This window comes from Amia ocellicauda, chromosome 2, assembly GCF_036373705.1.
Source record: "Amia ocellicauda isolate fAmiCal2 chromosome 2, fAmiCal2.hap1, whole genome shotgun sequence".
Lineage (NCBI taxonomy): Eukaryota > Metazoa > Chordata > Actinopteri > Amiiformes > Amiidae > Amia > Amia ocellicauda.
Window position 1 is genome coordinate 52,282,812 of NC_089851.1, and position 19,776 is coordinate 52,302,587.

A 19,776-nucleotide genomic window follows, 5' to 3' on the forward strand; every position below is an offset into this window, starting at 1 on the left:
CGAGCCAAGTTAACGGAGGGTGTCGCAGTTTCTGCTGGGCAAGCGCGTAACTGCTTTGGGGCAGACCGGGAGACCTACGCTCACTGACTGATAGCATGGACTGTAGCGCTGAAGTGTCTTTCCAGAACGGTAACCGTATCCCCAGTGAGACAGCACTGAGAGCATGGTTCAGCAGGCCCGCAAACAACTGAAAAGAATGCCTCTCCTTTGGTGCAGCTCAGGAGTACACGTTCAGCAAAGGTCTCCATAACAAGCCGGCAAACCACATTTCGTCCTCCTCCTCCTCAACAACACACTACATGTCCTCCTCCTCCTCAACAACAACAACGAACTTGTAAAATACACATTTTCTTTAAAGAAAACAAAACACACAGATGACAGTCTGATTTCCAATCAGCTATACAGCCAACAGTATCTGAGGTCGATAGCCCTCCCTTCTGCAGAGGAGCCCAGAAGCCAGCCTTCAAGAGCAAACGAACAAACACTTCGGTGACTACAAAGTGGGGCCAAGTGGGCTCGTCCTGGAGTTGAACCCAGGGCCTCTCACACCCTCAGCAAGAATCATACCCCTAGACCAACGAGCCAAGTTAACGGAGGGTGTCGCAGTTTCTGCTGGGCAAGCGCGTAACTGCTTTGGGGCAGACCGGGAGACCTACGCACACTGACTGATAGCATGGACTGTAGCGCTGAAGTGTCTTTCCAGAACGGTAACCGTATCCCCAGTGAGACAGCACTGAGAGCATGGTTCAGCAGGCCCGCAAACAACTGAAAAGAATGCCTCTCCTTTGGTGCAGCTCAGGAGTACACGTTCAGCAAAGGTCTCCATAACAAGCCGGCAAACCACATTTCGTCCTCCTCCTCCTCAACAACACACTACATGTCCTCCTCCTCCTCAACAACAACAACGAACTTGTAAAATACACATTTTCTTTAAAGAAAACAAAACACACAGATGACAGTCTGATTTCCCATCAGCTACACAGCCAACAGTATCTGAGGTTGAAAGACCTCCCTGGTGCAGAGGAGCCCAGAAGCCAAGCATCGAGAGAGAACAAACGAATGCTTCAGAGAATGCAAAGCGGGGCCAAGCGTGCTCGTCCGGGAGTTGAACCCGGGACCTCTCGCACCCTAAGCGAGAATCATACCCCTAGACCAACGAGCCAAGTTAACGGAGGGTGTCGCAGTTTCTGCTGGGCAAGCGCGTAACTGCTTTGGGGCAGACCGGGAGACCTACGCTCACTGACTGATAGCATGGACTGTAGCGCTGACGTATCTTTCCAGAACGGTAACCGTATCCCCAGTGAGACAGCACTGAGAGCATGGTTCAGCAGGCCCGCAAACAACTGAAAAGAATGCCTCTCCTTTGGTGCAGCTCAGGAGTACACGTTCAGCAAAGGTCTCCATAACAAGCCGGCAAACCACATTTCGTCCTCCTCCTCCTCAACAACACACTACATGTCCTCCTCCTCCTCCTCAACAACAACAACAACAACAACAACGAACTTGTGAAAAACACATTTTCTTTAAAGAAAACAAAACACACAGATGACAGTCTGATTTCCCATCAGCTATACAGCCAACAGTATCTGAGGTCGATAGCCCTCCCTTGTGCAGAGGAGCCCAGAAGCCAGCCTTCAAGAGCAAACGAACGAACACTTCGGTGACTACAAAGTGGGGCCAAGTGGGCTCGTCCTGGAGTTGAACCCAGGGCCTCTCACACCCTCAGCAAGAATCATACCCCTAGACCAACGAGCCAAGTTAACGGTGGGTGTCGCAGTTTCTGCTGGGCAAGCGCGTAACTGCTTTGGGGCAGACCGGGAGACCTACGCACACTGACTGATAGCATGGACTGTAGCGCTGAAGTGTCTTTCCAGAACGGTAACCGTATCCCCAGTGAGACAGCACTGAGAGCATGGTTCAGCAGGCCCGCAAACAACTGAAAAGAATGCCTCTCCTTTGGTGCAGCTCAGGAGTACACGTTCAGCAAAGGTCTCCATAACAAGCCGGCAAACCACATTTCGTCCTCCTCCTCCTCAACAACACACTACATGTCCTCCTCCTCCTCAACAACAACAACGAACTTGTAAAATACACATTTTCTTTAAAGAAAACAAAACACACAGATGACATTCTGATTTCCCATCAGCTACACAGCCAACAGTATCTGAGGTTGAAAGACCTCCCTGGTGCAGAGGAGCCCAGAAGCCAAGCATCGAGAGAGAACAAACGAATGCTTCAGAGAATGCAAAGCGGGGCCAAGCGGGCTCGTCCGGGAGTTGAACCCGGGACCTCTCGCACCCTAAGCGAGAATCATACCCCTAGACCAACGAGCCAAGTTAACGGAGGGTGTCGCAGTTTCTGCTGGGCAAGCGCGTAACTGCTTTGGGGCAGACCGGGAGACCTACGCTCACTGACTGATAGCATGGACTGTAGCGCTGAGGTGTCTTTCCAGAACGGTAACCGTATCCCCAGTGAGACAGCACTGAGAGCATGGTTCAGCAGGCCCGCAAACAACTGAAAAGAATGCCTCTCCTTTGGTGCAGCTCAGGAGTACACGTTCAGCAAAGGTCTCCATAACAAGCCGGCAAACCACATTTCGTCCTCCTCCTCCTCAACAACACACTACATGTCCTCCTCCTCCTCAACAACAACAACGAACTTGTAAAATACACATTTTCTTTAAAGAAAACAAAACACACAGATGACAGTCTGATTTCCCATCAGCTATACAGCCAACAGTATCTGAGGTCGATAGCCCTCCCTTGTGCAGAGGAGCCCAGAAGCCAGCCTTCAAGAGCAAACGAACGAACACTTCGGTGACTACAAAGTGGGGCCAAGTGGGCTCGTCCTGGAGTTGAACCCAGGGCCTCTCACACCCTCAGCAAGAATCATACCCCTAGACCAACGAGCCAAGTTAACGGAGGGTGTCGCAGTTTCTGCTGGGCAAGCGCGTAACTGCTTTGGGGCAGACCGGGAGACCTACGCACACTGACTGATAGCATGGACTGTAGCGCTGAAGTGTCTTTCCAGAACGGTAACCGTATCCCCAGTGAGACAGCACTGAGAGCATGGTTCAGCAGGCCCGCAAACAACTGAAAAGAATGCCTCTCCTTTGGTGCAGCTCAGGAGTACACGTTCAGCAAAGGTCTCCATAACAAGCCGGCAAACCACATTTCGTCCTCCTCCTCCTCAACAACACACTACATGTCCTCCTCCTCCTCAACAACAACAACGAACTTGTAAAATACACATTTTCTTTAAAGAAAACAAAACACACAGATGACAGTCTGATTTCCCATCAGCTACACAGCCAACAGTATCTGAGGTTGAAAGACCTCCCTGGTGCAGAGGAGCCCAGAAGCCAAGCATCGAGAGAGAACAAACGAATGCTTCAGAGAATGCAAAGCGGGGCCAAGCGGGCTCGTCCGGGAGTTGAACCCGGGACCTCTCGCACCCTAAGCGAGAATCATACCCCTAGACCAACGAGCCAAGTTAACGGAGGGTGTCGCAGTTTCTGCTGGGCAAGCGCGTAACTGCTTTGGGGCAGACCGGGAGACCTACGCTCACTGACTGATAGCATGGACTGTAGCGCTGAAGTGTCTTTCCAGAACGGTAACCGTATCCCCAGTGAGACCGCACTGAGAGCATGGTTCAGCAGGCCCGCAAACAACTGAAAAGAATGCCTCTCCTTTGGTGCAGCTCAGGAGTACACGTTCAGCAAAGGTCTCCATAACAAGCCGGCAAACCACATTTCGTCCTCCTCCTCCTCAACAACACACTACATGTCCTCCTCCTCCTCCTCAACAACAACAACAACAACAACAACGAACTTGTAAAAAACACATTTTCTTTAAAGAAAACAAAACACACAGATGACAGTCTGATTTCCCATCAGCTATACAGCCAACAGTATCTGAGGTCGATAGCCCTCCCTTGTGCAGAGGAGCCCAGAAGCCAGCCTTCAAGAGCAAACGAACAAACACTTCGGTGACTACAAAGTGGGGCCAAGTGGGCTCGTCCTGGAGTTGAACCCAGGGCCTCTCACACCCTCAGCAAGAATCATACCCCTAGACCAACGAGCCAAGTTAACGGAGGGTGTCGCAGTTTCTGCTGGGCAAGCGCGTAACTGCTTTGGGGCAGACCGGGAGACCTACGCACACTGACTGATAGCATGGACTGTAGCGCTGAAGTGTCTTTCCAGAACGGTAACCGTATCCCCAGTGAGACAGCACTGAGAGCATGGTTCAGCAGGCCCGCAAACAACTGAAAAGAATGCCTCTCCTTTGGTGCAGCTCAGGAGTACACGTTCAGCAAAGGTCTCCATAACAAGCCGGCAAACCACATTTCGTCCTCCTCCTCCTCAACAACACACTACATGTCCTCCTCCTCCTCAACAACAACAACGAACTTGTAAAATACACATTTTCTTTAAAGAAAACAAAACACACAGATGACAGTCTGATTTCCCATCAGCTACACAGCCAACAGTATCTGAGGTTGAAAGACCTCCCTGGTGCAGAGGAGCCCAGAAGCCAAGCATCGAGAGAGAACAAACGAATGCTTCAGAGAATGCAAAGCAGTGCCAAGCGGGCTCGTCCGGGAGTTGAACCCGGGACCTCTCACACCCTAAGCGAGAATCATACCCCTAGACCAACGAGCCAAGTTAACGGAGAGTGTCGCAGTTTCTGCTGGGCAAGCGCGTAACTGCTTTGGGGCAGACCGGGAGACCTACGCTCACTGACTGATAGCATGGACTGTAGCGCTGAAGTGTCTTTCCAGAACGGTAACCGTATCCCCAGTGAGACAGCACTGAGAGCATGGTTCAGCAGGCCCGCAAACAACTGAAAAGAATGCCTCTCCTTTGGTGCAGCTCAGGAGTACACGTTCAGCAAAGGTCTCCATAACAAGCCGGCAAACCACATTTCGTCCTCCTCCTCCTCAACAACACACTACATGTCCTCCTCCTCCTCAACAACAACAACGAACTAGTAAAATACACATTTTCTTTAAAGAAAACAAAACACTCAGATGACAGTCTGATTTCCCATCAGCTACACAGCCAACAGTATCTGAGGTCGATAGCCCTCCCTTGTGCAGAGGAGCCCAGAAGCCAGCCTTCAAGAGCAAACGAACAAACACTTCGGTGACTACAAAGTGGGGCCAAGTGGGCTCGTCCTGGAGTTGAACCCAGGGCCTCTCACACCCTCAGCGAGAATCATACCCCTAGACCAACGAGCCAAGTTAACGGAGGGTGTCGCAGTTTCTGCTGGGCAAGCGCGTAACTGCTTTGGGGCAGACCGGGAGACCTACGCACACTGACTGATAGCATGGACTGTAGCGCTGAAGTGTCTTTCCAGAACGGTAACCGTATCCCCAGTGAGACAGCACTGAGAGCATGGTTCAGCAGGCCCGCAAACAACTGAAAAGAATGCCTCTCCTTTGGTGCAGCTCAGGAGTACACGTTCAGCAAAGGTCTCCATAACAAGCCGGCAAACCACATTTCGTCCTCCTCCTCCTCAACAACACACTACATGTCCTCCTCCTCCTCAACAACAACAACGAACTTGTAAAATACACATTTTCTTTAAAGAAAACAAAACACACAGATGACAGTCTGATTTCCCATCAGCTACACAGCCAACAGTATCTGAGGTTGAAAGACCTCCCTGGTGCAGAGGAGCCCAGAAGCCAAGCATCGAGAGAGAACAAACGAATGCTTCAGAGAATGCAAAGCAGTGCCAAGCGGGCTCGTCCGGGAGTTGAACCCGGGACCTCTCACACCCTAAGCGAGAATCATACCCCTAGACCAACGAGCCAAGTTAACGGAGGGTGTCGCAGTTTCTGCTGGGCAAGCGCGTAACTGCTTTGGGGCAGACCGGGAGACCTACGCTCACTGACTGATAGCATGGACTGTAGCGCTGAAGTGTCTTTCCAGAACGGTAACCGTATCCCCAGTGAGACAGCACTGAGAGCATGGTTCAGCAGGCCCGCAAACAACTGAAAAGAATGCCTCTCCTTTGGTGCAGCTCAGGAGTACACGTTCAGCAAAGGTCTCCATAACAAGCCGGCAAACCACATTTCGTCCTCCTCCTCCTCAACAACACACTACATGTCCTCCTCCTCCTCAACAACAACAACGAACTAGTAAAATACACATTTTCTTTAAAGAAAACAAAACACTCAGATGACAGTCTGATTTCCCATCAGCTACACAGCCAACAGTATCTGAGGTCGATAGCCCTCCCTTGTGCAGAGGAGCCCAGAAGCCAGCCTTCAAGAGCAAACGAACAAACACTTCGGTGACTACAAAGTGGGGCCAAGTGGGCTCGTCCTGGAGTTGAACCCAGGGCCTCTCACACCCTCAGCGAGAATCATACCCCTAGACCAACGAGCCAAGTTAACGGAGGGTGTCGCAGTTTCTGCTGGGCAAGCGCGTAACTGCTTTGGGGCAGACCGGGAGACCTACGCACACTGACTGATAGCATGGACTGTAGCGCTGAAGTGTCTTTCCAGAACGGTAACCGTATCCCCAGTGAGACAGCACTGAGAGCATGGTTCAGCAGGCCCGCAAACAACTGAAAAGAATGCCTCTCCTTTGGTGCAGCTCAGGAGTACACGTTCAGCAAAGGTCTCCATAACAAGCCGGCAAACCACATTTCGTCCTCCTCCTCCTCAACAACACACTACATGTCCTCCTCCTCCTCAACAACAACAACGAACTTGTAAAATACACATTTTCTTTAAAGAAAACAAAACACACAGATGACAGTCTGATTTCCCATCAGCTACACAGCCAACAGTATCTGAGGTTGAAAGACCTCCCTGGTGCAGAGGAGCCCAGAAGCCAAGCATCGAGAGAGAACAAACGAATGCTTCAGATAATGCAAAGCAGTGCCAAGCGGGCTCGTCCGGGAGTTGAACCCGGGACCTCTCACACCCTAAGCGAGAATCATACCCCTAGACCAACGAGCCAAGTTAACGGAGGGTGTCGCAGTTTCTGCTGGGCAAGCGCGTAACTGCTTTGGGGCAGACCGGGAGACCTACGCTCACTGACTGATAGCATGGACTGTAGCGCTGAAGTGTCTTTCCAGAACGGTAACCGTATCCCCAGTGAGACAGCACTGAGAGCATGGTTCAGCAGGCCCGCAAACAACTGAAAAGAATGCCTCTCCTTTGGTGCAGCTCAGGAGTACACGTTCAGCAAAGGTCTCCATAACAAGCCGGCAAACCACATTTCGTCCTCCTCCTCCTCAACAACACACTACATGTCCTCCTCCTCCTCAACAACAACAACGAACTAGTAAAATACACATTTTCTTTAAAGAAAACAAAACACTCAGATGACAGTCTGATTTCCCATCAGCTACACAGCCAACAGTATCTGAGGTCGATAGCCCTCCCTTGTGCAGAGGAGCCCAGAAGCCAGCCTTCAAGAGCAAACGAACAAACACTTCGGTGACTACAAAGTGGGGCCAAGTGGGCTCGTCCTGGAGTTGAACCCAGGGCCTCTCACACCCTCAGCGAGAATCATACCCCTAGACCAACGAGCCAAGTTAACTGAGGGTGTCGCAGTTTCTGCTGGGCAAGCGCGTAACTGCTTTGGGGCAGACCGGGAGACCTACGCACACTGACTGATAGCATGGACTGTAGCGCTGAAGTGTCTTTCCAGAACGGTAACCGTATCCCCAGTGAGACAGCACTGAGAGCATGGTTCAGCAGGCCCGCAAACAACTGAAAAGAATGCCTCTCCTTTGGTGCAGCTCAGGAGTACATGTTCAGCAAAGGTCTCCATAACAAGCCGGCAAACCACATTTCGTCCTCCTCCTCCTCAACAACACACTTAATGTCCTCCTCCTCCTCCTCAACAACAACAACAACAACAACGAACTTGTAAAAAACACATTTTCTTTAAAGAAAACAAAACACACAGATGACAGTCTGATTTCCCATCAGCTATACAGCCAACAGTATCTGAGGTCGATAGCCCTCCCTTGTGCAGAGGAGCCCAGAAGCCAGCCTTCAAGAGCAAACGAACGAACACTTCGGTGACTACAAAGTGGGGCCAAGTGGGCTCGTCCTGGACTTGAACCCAGGGCCTCTCACACCCTCAGCAAGAATCATACCCCTAGACCAACGAGCCAAGTTAACGGAGGGTGTCGCAGTTTCTGCTGGGCAAGCGCGTAACTGCTTTGGGGCAGACCGGGAGACCTACGCTCACTGACTGATAGCATGGACTGTAGCGCTGAAGTGTCTTTCCAGAACGGTAACCGTATCCCCAGTGAGACAGCACTGAGAGCATGGTTCAGCAGGCCCGCAAACAACTGAAAAGAATGCCTCTCCTTTGGTGCAGCTCAGGAGTACACGTTCAGCAAAGGTCTCCATAACAAGCCGGCAAACCACATTTCGTCCTCCTCCTCCTCAACAACACACTACATGTCCTCCTCCTCCTCCTCAACAACAACAACAACAACAACGAACTTGTAAAAAACACATTTTCTTTAAAGAAAACAAAACACACAGATGACAGTCTGATTTCCCATCTGCTATACAGCCAACAGTATCTGAGGTCGATAGCCCTCCCTTGTGCAGAGGAGCCCAGAAGCCAGCCTTCAAGAGCAAACGAACGAACACTTCGGTGACTACAAAGTGGGGCCAAGTGGGCTCGTCCTGGAGTTGAACCTAGGGCCTCTCACACCCTCAGCAAGAATCATACCCCTAGACCAACGAGCCAAGTTAACGGAGGGTGTCGCAGTTTCTGCTGGGCAAGCGCGTAACTGCTTTGGGGCAGACCGGGAGACCTACGCTCACTGACTGATAGCATGGACTGTAGCGCTGAAGTGTCTTTCCAGAACGGTAACCGTATCCCCAGTGAGACAGCACTGAGAGCATGGTTCAGCAGGCCCGCAAACAACTGAAAAGAATGCCTCTCCTTTGGTGCAGCTCAGGAGTACACGTTCAGCAAAGGTCTCCATAACAAGCCGGCAAACCACATTTCGTCCTCCTCCTCCTCAACAACACACTACATGTCCTCCTCCTCCTCAACAACAACAACGAACTTGTAAAATACACATTTTCTTTAAAGAAAACAAAACACACAGATAACAGTATGATTTCCCATCAGCTATACAGCCAACAGTATCTGAGGTTGAAAGACCTCCCTGGTGCAGAGGAGCCCAGAAGCCAAGCATCGAGAGAGAACAAACGAATGCTTCAGAGAATGCAAAGCAGTGCCAAGCGGGCTCGTCCGGGAGTTGAACCCGGGACCTCTCGCACCCTAAGCGAGAATCATACCCCTAGACCAACGAGCCAAGTTAACGGAGGGTGTCGCAGTTTCTGCTGGGCAAGCGCGTAACTGCTTTGGGGCAGACCGGGAGACCTACGCTCACTGACTGATAGCATGGACTGTAGCGCTGAAGTGTCTTTCCAGAACGGTAACCGTATCCCCAGTGAGACAGCACTGAGAGCATGGTTCAGCAGGCCCGCAAACAACTGAAAAGAATGCCTCTCCTTTGGTGCAGCTCAGGAGTACACGTTCAGCAAAGGTCTCCATAACAAGCCGGCAAACCACATTTCGTCCTCCTCCTCCTCAACAACACACTACATGTCCTCCTCCTCCTCAACAACAACAACGAACTAGTAAAATACACATTTTCTTTAAAGAAAACAAAACACTCAGATGACAGTCTGATTTCCCATCAGCTACACAGCCAACAGTATCTGAGGTCGATAGCCCTCCCTTGTGCAGAGGAGCCCAGAAGCCAGCCTTCAAGAGCAAACGAACAAACACTTCGGTGACTACAAAGTGGGGCCAAGTGGGCTCGTCCTGGAGTTGAACCCAGGGCCTCTCACACCCTCAGCGAGAATCATACCCCTAGACCAACGAGCCAAGTTAACGGAGGGTGTCGCAGTTTCTGCTGGGCAAGCGCGTAACTGCTTTGGGGCAGACCGGGAGACCTACGCACACTGACTGATAGCATGGACTGTAGCGCTGAAGTGTCTTTCCAGAACGGTAACCGTATCCCCAGTGAGACAGCACTGAGAGCATGGTTCAGCAGGCCCGCAAACAACTGAAAAGAATGCCTCTCCTTTGGTGCAGCTCAGGAGTACACGTTCAGCAAAGGACTCCATAACAAGCCGGCAAACCACATTTCGTCCTCCTCCTCCTCAACAACACACTTAATGTCCTCCTCCTCCTCCTCAACAACAACAACAACAACAACGAACTTGTAAAAAACACATTTTCTTTAAAGAAAACAAAAAAAACACATAAGATAATCTGATTTCCCATCAGCTATACAGCCAACAGTATCTGAGGTCGATAGCCCTCCCTTGTGCAGAGGAGCCCAGAAGCCAGCCTTCAAGAGCAAACGAACGAACACTTCGGTGACTACAAAGTGGGGCCAAGTGGGCTCGTCCTGGAGTTGAACCCAGGGCCTCTCACACCCTCAGCAAGAATCATACCCCTAGACCAACGAGCCAAGTTAACGGAGGGTGTCGCAGTTTCTGCTGGGCAAGCGCGTAACTGCTTTGGGGCAGACCGGGAGACCTACGCACACTGACTGATAGCATGGACTGTAGCGCTGAAGTGTCTTTCCAGAACGGTAACCGTATCCCCAGTGAGACAGCACTGAGAGCATGGTTCAGCAGGCCCGCAAACAACTGAAAAGAATGCCTCTCCTTTGGTGCAGCTCAGGAGTACACGTTCAGCAAAGGTCTCCATAACAAGCCGGCAAACCACATTTCGTCCTCCTCCTCCTCAACAACACACTACATGTCCTCCTCCTCCTCAACAACAACAACGAACTTGTAAAATACACATTTTCTTTAAAGAAAACAAAACACACAGATGACAGTCTGATTTCCCATCAGCTATACAGCCAACAGTATCTGAGGTTGAAAGACCTCCCTGGTGCAGAGGAGCCCAGAAGCCAAGCATCGAGAGAGAACAAACGAATGCTTCAGAGAATGCAAAGCAGTGCCAAGCGGGCTCGTCCGGGAGTTGAACCCGGGACCTCTCACACCCTAAGCGAGAATCATACCCCTAGACCAACGAGCCAAGTTAACGGAGGGTGTCGCAGTTTCTGCTGGGCAAGCGCGTAACTGCTTTGGGGCAGACCGGGAGACCTACGCTCACTGACTGATAGCATGGACTGTAGCGCTGAAGTGTCTTTCCAGAACGGTAACCGTATCCCCAGTGAGACAGCACTGAGAGCATGGTTCAGCAGGCCCGCAAACAACTGAAAAGAATGCCTCTCCTTTGGTGCAGCTCAGGAGTACACGTTCAGCAAAGGTCTCCATAACAAGCCGGCAAACCACATTTCGTCCTCCTCCTCCTCAACAACACACTACATGTCCTCCTCCTCCTCAACAACAACAACGAACTAGTAAAATACACATTTTCTTTAAAGAAAACAAAACACTCAGATGACAGTCTGATTTCCCATCAGCTACACAGCCAACAGTATCTGAGGTCGATAGCCCTCCCTTGTGCAGAGGAGCCCAGAAGCCAGCCTTCAAGAGCAAACGAACAAACACTTCGGTGACTACAAAGTGGGGCCAAGTGGGCTCGTCCTGGAGTTGAACCCAGGGCCTCTCACACCCTCAGCGAGAATCATACCCCTAGACCAACGAGCCAAGTTAACGGAGGGTGTCGCAGTTTCTGCTGGGCAAGCGCGTAACTGCTTTGGGGCAGACCGGGAGACCTACGCACACTGACTGATAGCATGGACTGTAGCGCTGAAGTGTCTTTCCAGAACGGTAACCGTATCCCCAGTGAGACAGCACTGAGAGCATGGTTCAGCAGGCCCGCAAACAACTGAAAAGAATGCCTCTCCTTTGGTGCAGCTCAGGAGTACACGTTCAGCAAAGGACTCCATAACAAGCCGGCAAACCACATTTCGTCCTCCTCCTCCTCAACAACACACTTAATGTCCTCCTCCTCCTCCTCAACAACAACAACAACAACAACGAACTTGTAAAAAACACATTTTCTTTAAAGAAAACAAAACACACAGATGACAGTCTGATTTCCCATCAGCTATACAGCCAACAGTATCTGAGGTCGATAGCCCTCCCTTGTGCAGAGGAGCCCAGAAGCCAGCCTTCAAGAGCAAACGAACGAACACTTCGGTGACTACAAAGTGGGGCCAAGTGGGCTCGTCCTGGAGTTGAACCTAGGGCCTCTCACACCCTCAGCAAGAATCATACCCCTAGACCAACGAGCCAAGTTAACGGAGGGTGTCGCAGTTTCTGCTGGGCAAGCGCGTAACTGCTTTGGGGCAGACCGGGAGACCTACGCTCACTGACTGATAGCATGGACTGTAGCGCTGAAGTGTCTTTCCAGAACGGTAACCGTATCCCCAGTGAGACAGCACTGAGAGCATGGTTCAGCAGGCCCGCAAACAACTGAAAAGAATGCCTCTCCTTTGGTGCAGCTCAGGAGTACACGTTCAGCAAAGGTCTCCATAACAAGCCGGCAAACCACATTTCGTCCTCCTCCTCCTCAACAACACACTACATGTCCTCCTCCTCCTCCTCAACAACAACAACAACAACAACAACGAACTTGTAAAAAACACATTTTCTTTAAAGAAAACAAAACACACAGATGACAGTCTGATTTCCCATCAGCTATACAGCCAACAGTATCTGAGGTCGATAGCCCTCCCTTGTGCAGAGGAGCCCAGAAGCCAGCCTTCAAGAGCAAACGAACGAACACTTCGGTGACTACAAAGTGGGGCCAAGTGGGCTCGTCCTGGAGTTGAACCCAGGGCCTCTCACACCCTCAGCAAGAATCATACCCCTAGACCAACGAGCCAAGTTAACGGAGGGTGTCGCAGTTTCTGCTGGGCAAGCGCGTAACTGCTTTGGGGCAGACCGGGAGACCTACGCACACTGACTGATAGCATGGACTGTAGCGCTGAAGTGTCTTTCCAGAACGGTAACCGTATCCCCAGTGAGACAGCACTGAGAGCATGGTTCAGCAGGCCCGCAAACAACTGAAAAGAATGCCTCTCCTTTGGTGCAGCTCAGGAGTACACGTTCAGCAAAGGTCTCCATAACAAGCCGGCAAACCACATTTCGTCCTCCTCCTCCTCAACAACACACTACATGTCCTCCTCCTCCTCAACAACAACAACGAACTTGTAAAATACACATTTTCTTTAAAGAAAACAAAACACACAGATGACAGTCTGATTTCCCATCAGCTATACAGCCAACAGTATCTGAGGTTGAAAGACCTCCCTGGTGCAGAGGAGCCCAGAAGCCAAGCATCGAGAGAGAACAAACGAATGCTTCAGAGAATGCAAAGCAGTGCCAAGCGGGCTCGTCCGGGAGTTGAACCCGGGACCTCTCGCACCCTAAGCGAGAATCATACCCCTAGACCAACGAGCCAAGTTAACGGAGGGTGTCGCAGTTTCTGCTGGGCAAGCGCGTAACTGCTTTGGGGCAGACCGGGAGACCTACGCTCACTGACTGATAGCATGGACTGTAGCGCTGAAGTGTCTTTCCAGAACGGTAACCGTATCCCCAGTGAGACAGCACTGAGAGCATGGTTCAGCAGGCCCGCAAACAACTGAAAAGAATGCCTCTCCTTTGGTGCAGCTCAGGAGTACACGTTCAGCAAAGGTCTCCATAACAAGCCGGCAAACCACATTTCGTCCTCCTCCTCCTCAACAACACACTACATGTCCTCCTCCTCCTCAACAACAACAACGAACTAGTAAAATACACATTTTCTTTAAAGAAAACAAAACACTCAGATGACAGTCTGATTTCCCATCAGCTACACAGCCAACAGTATCTGAGGTCGATAGCCCTCCCTTGTGCAGAGGAGCCCAGAAGCCAGCCTTCAAGAGCAAACGAACAAACACTTCGGTGACTACAAAGTGGGGCCAAGTGGGCTCGTCCTGGAGTTGAACCCAGGGCCTCTCACACCCTCAGCGAGAATCATACCCCTAGACCAACGAGCCAAGTTAACGGAGGGTGTCGCAGTTTCTGCTGGGCAAGCGCGTAACTGCTTTGGGGCAGACCGGGAGACCTACGCACACTGACTGATAGCATGGACTGTAGCGCTGAAGTGTCTTTCCAGAACGGTAACCGTATCCCCAGTGAGACAGCACTGAGAGCATGGTTCAGCAGGCCCGCAAACAACTGAAAAGAATGCCTCTCCTTTGGTGCAGCTCAGGAGTACACGTTCAGCAAAGGACTCCATAACAAGCCGGCAAACCACATTTCGTCCTCCTCCTCCTCAACAACACACTTAATGTCCTCCTCCTCCTCCTCAACAACAACAACAACAACAACGAACTTGTAAAAAACACATTTTCTTTAAAGAAAACAAAACACACAGATGACAGTCTGATTTCCCATCAGCTATACAGCCAACAGTATCTGAGGTCGATAGCCCTCCCTTGTGCAGAGGAGCCCAGAAGCCAGCCTTCAAGAGCAAACGAACGAACACTTCGGTGACTACAAAGTGGGGCCAAGTGGGCTCGTCCTGGAGTTGAACCTAGGGCCTCTCACACCCTCAGCAAGAATCATACCCCTAGACCAACGAGCCAAGTTAACGGAGGGTGTCGCAGTTTCTGCTGGGCAAGCGCGTAACTGCTTTGGGGCAGACCGGGAGACCTACGCTCACTGACTGATAGCATGGACTGTAGCGCTGAAGTGTCTTTCCAGAACGGTAACCGTATCCCCAGTGAGACAGCACTGAGAGCATGGTTCAGCAGGCCCGCAAACAACTGAAAAGAATGCCTCTCCTTTGGTGCAGCTCAGGAGTACACGTTCAGCAAAGGTCTCCATAACAAGCCGGCAAACCACATTTCGTCCTCCTCCTCCTCAACAACACACTACATGTCCTCCTCCTCCTCCTCAACAACAACAACAACAACAACGAACTTGTAAAAAACACATTTTCTTTAAAGAAAACAAAACACACAGATGACAGTCTGATTTCCCATCAGCTATACAGCCAACAGTATCTGAGGTCGATAGCCCTCCCTTGTGCAGAGGAGCCCAGAAGCCAGCCTTCAAGAGCAAACGAACGAACACTTCGGTGACTACAAAGTGGGGCCAAGTGGGCTCGTCCTGGAGTTGAACCCAGGGCCTCTCACACCCTCAGCAAGAATCATACCCCTAGACCAACGAGCCAAGTTAACGGAGGGTGTCGCAGTTTCTGCTGGGCAAGCGCGTAACTGCTTTGGGGCAGACCGGGAGACCTACGCACACTGACTGATAGCATGGACTGTAGCGCTGAAGTGTCTTTCCAGAACGGTAACCGTATCCCCAGTGAGACAGCACTGAGAGCATGGTTCAGCAGGCCCGCAAACAACTGAAAAGAATGCCTCTCCTTTGGTGCAGCTCAGGAGTACACGTTCAGCAAAGGTCTCCATAACAAGCCGGCAAACCACATTTCGTCCTCCTCCTCCTCAACAACACACTACATGTCCTCCTCCTCCTCAACAACAACAACGAACTTGTAAAATACACATTTTCTTTAAAGAAAACAAAACACACAGATGACAGTCTGATTTCCCATCAGCTATACAGCCAACAGTATCTGAGGTTGAAAGACCTCCCTGGTGCAGAGGAGCCCAGAAGCCAAGCATCGAGAGAGAACAAACGAATGCTTCAGAGAATGCAAAGCAGTGCCAAGCGGGCTCGTCCGGGAGTTGAACCCGGGACCTCTCGCACCCTAAGCGAGAATCATACCCCTAGACCAACGAGCCAAGTTAACGGAGGGTGTCGCAGTTTCTGCTGGGCAAGCGCGTAACTGCTTTGGGGCAGACCGGGAGACCTACGCTCACTGACTGATAGCATGGACTGTAGCGCTGAAGTGTCTTTCCAGAACGGTAACCGTATCCCCAGTGAGACAGCACTGAGAGCATGGTTCAGCAGGCCCGCAAACAACTGAAAAGAATGCCTCTCCTTTGGTGCAGCTCAGGAGTACACGTTCAGCAAAGGTCTCCATAACAAGCCGGCAAACCACATTTCGTCCTCCTCCTCCTCAACAACACACTACATGTCCTCCTCCTCCTCAACAACAACAACGAACTAGTAAAATACACATTTTCTTTAAAGAAAACAAAACACTCAGATGACAGTCTGATTTCCCATCAGCTACACAGCCAACAGTATCTGAGGTCGATAGCCCTCCCTTGTGCAGAGGAGCCCAGAAGCCAGCCTTCAAGAGCAAACGAACGAACACTTCGGTGACTACAAAGTGGGGCCAAGTGGGCTCGTCCTGGAGTTGAACCTAGGGCCTCTCACACCCTCAGCAAGAATCATACCCCTAGACCAACGAGCCAAGTTAACGGAGGGTGTCGCAGTTTCTGCTGGGCAAGCGCGTAACTGCTTTGGGGCAGACCGGGAGACCTACGCTCACTGACTGATAGCATGGACTGTAGCGCTGAAGTGTCTTTCCAGAACGGTAACCGTATCCCCAGTGAGACAGCACTGAGAGCATGGTTCAGCAGGCCCGCAAACAACTGAAAAGAATGCCTCTCCTTTGGTGCAGCTCAGGAGTACACGTTCAGCAAAGGTCTCCATAACAAGCCGGCAAACCACATTTCGTCCTCCTCCTCCTCAACAACACACTACATGTCCTCCTCCTCCTCCTCAACAACAACAACAACAACAACGAACTTGTAAAAAACACATTTTCTTTAAAGAAAACAAAACACACAGATGACAGTCTGATTTCCCATCAGCTATACAGCCAACAGTATCTGAGGTCGATAGCCCTCCCTTGTGCAGAGGAGCCCAGAAGCCAGCCTTCAAGAGCAAACGAACGAACACTTCGGTGACTACAAAGTGGGGCCAAGTGGGCTCGTCCTGGAGTTGAACCCAGGGCCTCTCACACCCTCAGCAAGAATCATACCCCTAGACCAACGAGCCAAGTTAACGGAGGGTGTCGCAGTTTCTGCTGGGCAAGCGCGTAACTGCTTTGGGGCAGACCGGGAGACCTACGCACACTGACTGATAGCATGGACTGTAGCGCTGAAGTGTCTTTCCAGAACGGTAACCGTATCCCCAGTGAGACAGCACTGAGAGCATGGTTCAGCAGGCCCGCAAACAACTGAAAAGAATGCCTCTCCTTTGGTGCAGCTCAGGAGTACACGTTCAGCAAAGGTCTCCATAACAAGCCGGCAAACCACATTTCGTCCTCCTCCTCCTCAACAACACACTACATGTCCTCCTCCTCCTCAACAACAACAACGAACTTGTAAAATACACATTTTCTTTAAAGAAAACAAAACACACAGATGACAGTCTGATTTCCCATCAGCTATACAGCCAACAGTATCTGAGGTTGAAAGACCTCCCTGGTGCAGAGGAGCCCAGAAGCCAAGCATCGAGAGAGAACAAACGAATGCTTCAGAGAATGCAAAGCAGTGCCAAGCGGGCTCGTCCGGGAGTTGAACCCGGGACCTCTCGCACCCTAAGCGAGAATCATACCCCTAGACCAACGAGCCAAGTTAACGGAGGGTGTCGCAGTTTCTGCTGGGCAAGCGCGTAACTGCTTTGGGGCAGACCGGGAGACCTACGCTCACTGACTGATAGCATGGACTGTAGCGCTGAAGTGTCTTTCCAGAACGGTAACCGTATCCCCAGTGAGACAGCACTGAGAGCATGGTTCAGCAGGCCCGCAAACAACTGAAAAGAATGCCTCTCCTTTGGTGCAGCTCAGGAGTACACGTTCAGCAAAGGTCTCCATAACAAGCCGGCAAACCACATTTCGTCCTCCTCCTCCTCAACAACACACTACATGTCCTCCTCCTCCTCAACAACAACAACGAACTAGTAAAATACACATTTTCTTTAAAGAAAACAAAACACTCAGATGACAGTCTGATTTCCCATCAGCTACACAGCCAACAGTATCTGAGGTCGATAGCCCTCCCTTGTGCAGAGGAGCCCAGAAGCCAGCCTTCAAGAGCAAACGAACAAACACTTCGGTGACTACAAAGTGGGGCCAAGTGGGCTCGTCCTGGAGTTGAACCCAGGGCCTCTCACACCCTCAGCGAGAATCATACCCCTAGACCAACGAGCCAAGTTAACGGAGGGTGTCGCAGTTTCTGCTGGGCAAGCGCGTAACTGCTTTGGGGCAGACCGGGAGACCTACGCACACTGACTGATAGCATGGACTGTAGCGCTGAAGTGTCTTTCCAGAACGGTAACCGTATCCCCAGTGAGACAGCACTGAGAGCATGGTTCAGCAGGCCCGCAAACAACTGAAAAGAATGCCTCTCCTTTGGTGCAGCTCAGGAGTACACGTTCAGCAAAGGACTCCATAACAAGCCGGCAAACCACATTTCGTCCTCCTCCTCCTCAACAACACACTTAATGTCCTCCTCCTCCTCCTCAACAACAACAACAACAACAACGAACTTGTAAAAAACACATTTTCTTTAAAGAAAACAAAACACACAGATGACAGTCTGATTTCCCATCAGCTATACAGCCAACAGTATCTGAGGTCGATAGCCCTCCCTTGTGCAGAGGAGCCCAGAAGCCAGCCTTCAAGAGCAAACGAACGAACACTTCGGTGACTACAAAGTGGGGCCAAGTGGGCTCGTCCTGGAGTTGAACCTAGGGCCTCTCACACCCTCAGCAAGAATCATACCCCTAGACCAACGAGCCAAGTTAACGGAGGGTGTCGCAGTTTCTGCTGGGCAAGCGCGTAACTGCTTTGGGGCAGACCGGGAGACCTACGCTCACTGACTGATAGCATGGACTGTAGCGCTGAAGTGTCTTTCCAGAACGGTAACCGTATCCCCAGTGAGACAGCACTGAGAGCATGGTTCAGCAGGCCCGCAAACAACTGAAAAGAATGCCTCTCCTTTGGTGCAGCTCAGGAGTACACGTTCAGCAAAGGTCTCCATAACAAGCCGGCAAACCACATTTCGTCCTCCTCCTCCTCAACAACACACTACATGTCCTCCTCCTCCTCCTCAACAACAACAACAACAACGAACTTGTAAAAAACACATTTTCTTTAAAGAAAACAAAACACACAGATGACAGTCTGATTTCCCATCTGCTATACAGCCAACAGTATCTGAGGTCGATAGCCCTCCCTTGTGCAGAGGAGCCCAGAAGCCAGCCTTCAAGAGCAAACGAACGAACACTTCGGTGACTACAAAGTGGGGCCAAGTGGGCTCGTCCTGGAGTTGAACCTAGGGCCTCTCACACCCTCAGCAAGAATCATACCCCTAGACCAACGAGCCAAGTTAACGGAGGGTGTCGCAGTTTCTGCTGGGCAAGCGCGTAACTGCTTTGGGGCAGACCGGGAGACCTACGCTCACTGACTGATAGCATGGACTGTAGCGCTGAAGTGTCTTTCCAGAACGGTAACCGTATCCCCAGTGAGACAGCACTGAGAGCATGGTTCAGCAGGCCCGCAAACAACTGAAAAGAATGCCTCTCCTTTGGTGCAGCTCAGGAGTACACGTTCAGCAAAGGTCTCCATAACAAGCCGGCAAACCACATTTCGTCCTCCTCCTCCTCAACAACACACTACATGTCCTCCTCCTCCTCCTCAACAACAACAACAACAACAACGAACTTGTAAAAAACACATTTTCTTTAAAGAAAACAAAACACACAGATGACAGTCTGATTTCCCATCAGCTATACAGCCAACAGTATCTGAGGTCGATAGCCCTCCCTTGTGCAGAGGAGCCCAGAAGCCAGCCTTCAAGAGCAAACGAACGAACACTTCGGTGACTACAAAGTGGGGCCAAGTGGGCTCGTCCTGGAGTTGAACCCAGG

General features: G+C 51.0%; 10 non-coding genes across 10 annotated transcripts in view; all 10 read right to left on the reverse strand.

Annotated features, from left to right (window-relative positions):
* The window catches only part of trnap-agg (transfer RNA proline (anticodon AGG)), a 72-nt gene extending 66 nt beyond the window's left edge, over positions 1–6 (reverse strand). The window contains exon 1 of the tRNA in view: positions 1–6. This exon is cut by the window's left edge and continues 66 nt beyond it. This is a non-coding gene — a tRNA (tRNA-Pro).
* Positions 7–2,261: 2,255 nt separating this feature from the next.
* trnap-agg (transfer RNA proline (anticodon AGG)) lies at positions 2,262–2,333 on the reverse strand. Its single transcript has one exon. It is a non-coding gene; the product is annotated as a tRNA-Pro (tRNA).
* Positions 2,334–3,417: 1,084 nt separating this feature from the next.
* On the reverse strand, positions 3,418–3,489 carry trnap-agg (transfer RNA proline (anticodon AGG)). The gene has a single exon. It is a non-coding gene; the product is annotated as a tRNA-Pro (tRNA).
* Positions 3,490–4,588: 1,099 nt separating this feature from the next.
* On the reverse strand, positions 4,589–4,660 carry trnap-agg (transfer RNA proline (anticodon AGG)). The gene has a single exon. It is a non-coding gene; the product is annotated as a tRNA-Pro (tRNA).
* A 1,084-nt stretch (positions 4,661–5,744) lies between these two features.
* On the reverse strand, positions 5,745–5,816 carry trnap-agg (transfer RNA proline (anticodon AGG)). The gene has a single exon. It is a non-coding gene; the product is annotated as a tRNA-Pro (tRNA).
* A 1,084-nt stretch (positions 5,817–6,900) lies between these two features.
* trnap-agg (transfer RNA proline (anticodon AGG)) lies at positions 6,901–6,972 on the reverse strand. The gene has a single exon. It is a non-coding gene; the product is annotated as a tRNA-Pro (tRNA).
* A 2,264-nt stretch (positions 6,973–9,236) lies between these two features.
* On the reverse strand, positions 9,237–9,308 carry trnap-agg (transfer RNA proline (anticodon AGG)). The gene has a single exon. It is a non-coding gene; the product is annotated as a tRNA-Pro (tRNA).
* Positions 9,309–13,323: 4,015 nt separating this feature from the next.
* Positions 13,324–13,395, reverse strand: trnap-agg (transfer RNA proline (anticodon AGG)). Its single transcript has one exon. It is a non-coding gene; the product is annotated as a tRNA-Pro (tRNA).
* A 2,264-nt stretch (positions 13,396–15,659) lies between these two features.
* On the reverse strand, positions 15,660–15,731 carry trnap-agg (transfer RNA proline (anticodon AGG)). Its single transcript has one exon. It is a non-coding gene; the product is annotated as a tRNA-Pro (tRNA).
* Positions 15,732–17,405: 1,674 nt separating this feature from the next.
* trnap-agg (transfer RNA proline (anticodon AGG)) lies at positions 17,406–17,477 on the reverse strand. The gene has a single exon. It is a non-coding gene; the product is annotated as a tRNA-Pro (tRNA).
* Positions 17,478–19,776: the final 2,299 nt, after the last annotated feature.